Source organism: Lolium perenne, chromosome 1 (assembly GCF_019359855.2).
Source record: "Lolium perenne isolate Kyuss_39 chromosome 1, Kyuss_2.0, whole genome shotgun sequence".
Lineage (NCBI taxonomy): Eukaryota > Viridiplantae > Streptophyta > Magnoliopsida > Poales > Poaceae > Lolium > Lolium perenne.
Genome location: NC_067244.2, coordinates 266,902,633 through 266,904,818, shown reverse-complemented (window position 1 = coordinate 266,904,818; position 2,186 = coordinate 266,902,633). Strand labels below are relative to the sequence as shown.

Here is a 2,186-nt window from a genome sequence, read left to right as displayed (position 1 = left end):
CAAGGGATTTCTAAACAAAACAACATCTCATACTACAGAAAAAAGAATACACCATCTGCTCAGTACCAAAAACGACAATAATCAGTCATACCACATACTTCTAAATTTGACGGCTCAAGCAACATCCAGTTATACATAGTATGGTCAATGACTGCAAGAAGTAACATCCAAGATAGTGAATTTTTGATAAATGCTAACTGAAGATACATGACAACACAGGACTACAGAATCTTGCGCGCCATTGTTGTTGAAATGTGCCGACACCATCTTTCAAGAATAATAGCTCCTGCTGTTTCAGAAAACTAGATAAATGCTAACTGAAGATACATGACAACACAGGACTACAGAATCTTGCGCGCCATTGTTGTTGAAATGTGCCGACACCATCTTTCAAGAATAATAGCTCCTGCTGTTTCAGAAAACTAGATATAAGCAAGTGAACTAATAAGACTGCAACTCCTAGTTAGTTAGTTCACGAACAAGCTGTTAATTTAACAGATAAAATTCACACAAAATAATCATGGGACTTGGAACACAACCAGAAAGGTATTTTCTAGTTTATTCTAAAAAGGGTTCAGTTACCAACGTGATGAACTAAACATTGGTATTAAATGACCAGCTCGGATGTCCAATATTAAGGTTCCTCAATTAAACAAGATCATTGTGCAAAAGAGTAGATGATGAGAAAATTATTTTCATAGCCTTAAATCATTAAATTAGTTTTTTCAATGAGCATACTAACTGTGAAACTACTGAAAATATGAGCAAAAAGTGTAGCAGAGCAGACATACATATGTGGCTAATTCTCTTCTCCACGCAATCTGTCCCTGGTGGTTTTGAAGACGATCCAACTCCCATAGAGAGTCACCACAGGACTGGCGCACATACATACAACGTATGCCGTATGTGTTAATCGAAGAAAGCACCTGAAAAGATATAAAAAGTTGCATTTCTCGGTCTACAAAAACAATATCACAAAAGAGATGTTATGTTTATATACCAAGCAAGATCGCTGGGCCTAGGCTTGACTTGTGCCGAGAGATGACGCAGGAGCTCCAAGTTTGGCAGGCACATCTTGCCATTGACCTCACAGCCGTGTTCGCAGATAAGGTTGTAGAGCAATTCCTTCTTCTGCTGCACTTGCATCAAGAGATTAGCCTTTTCGCTGCCGTGGGATCGGAAGTTCTGCAGCACAGCAGGGGAGGCAGGTATGGCGTCAGCACGGCACAGATTTGTTGCTGCAAACTGAATAGAACTAGGAAACTGAATGTGTATAGGAGGAACACCTGGGTGAAATCTGGGCGGCCGACACCGGCCGGGGTAGTAGACACAGGCCGGCTGGGCGCCTGTGCTAGCCGGCCACCACCGACGAGCCTCCTTCCCGCATGCCGAATAGCGGCCATCGCTGCCATCTCTGTTGGATTCCAGGGTAGTTGCTCAATTTTAGACCATCACGAATGAAAAAAGAACAAAAAGGGAAACACTTCATGACAAGCTTTTGAGACTAGATGCACGGGACGAACTAAAAAACAGAACACAGCAGGAGGGCTGGGAGGAAAGGTTCGCCGGCTAGACGAACGACGGCGCCCACATCGCCGCAAGGAGAAAAGGGGAGGAGGAGCGAGGACTCACCGGGGACTAGCCGCCGGAGGAGGATCTCTTCGGCGCCTTTGTGATTTGCTCCTTCTTTCCCCGACGTCGTCTCCTTTCCCCGCCGCCGCCGTCTCCTGTCCCCGCCGGTCGCGTGCTCTCTCCTTTCCACGAGCAGAAACACGGGGTACCCTCGTTGGTGAGGATACGCGAGGGTGAAGGTTAGCGGATCGGGAAGTTCGGGGATGGGCCGGAAAATTTCCCAGAAATACTTGAGAAGTAAACCGGCCCGTTCGATAACTTTCCGGATTTGGTCGTGGGCCGGAAATTTCCCCTCTCAACTCCCAAAAAATTTGAGAAGTAAACAAGACCTTATCGAAACGACGGTAGGAAACGCACGGTACCAGCAGTTTCCGCTTTGTACACCTCCTCCGGGGTTTTTCAGAAATAAAATAAGAACCCTCCTCCGGCGGCTGCGGTGGCACACGGCAGTTGCGGAGATGAGCACGTGAACTACACCGTCACAGCGCACAAGCCCACTAGTGTCAACCACTCCTGCGTCGACCACTTCACCGGCCCCCAGCAGCTCAACCTCA

The 2,186-nt window shown here is 46.8% G+C and overlaps 1 long non-coding RNA gene across 2 annotated transcripts; it reads right to left on the bottom strand.

Annotated features, from left to right (window-relative positions):
* Positions 1-59: 59 nt before the first annotated feature.
* On the bottom strand, positions 60-1,803 carry LOC127327885 (uncharacterized). Of its 2 annotated transcripts, none has more exons than XR_007868826.2 (5): positions 1,633-1,803; positions 1,287-1,414; positions 1,001-1,185; positions 792-926; positions 60-409 (listed from the first exon to the last, which is right to left on the bottom strand). It is a non-coding gene; the product is annotated as an uncharacterized lncRNA (long non-coding RNA). The 2 variants fall into 2 exon arrangements; XR_007868825.2 differs by having other exon boundaries at positions 60-406; positions 1,633-1,802.
* Positions 1,804-2,186: the final 383 nt, after the last annotated feature.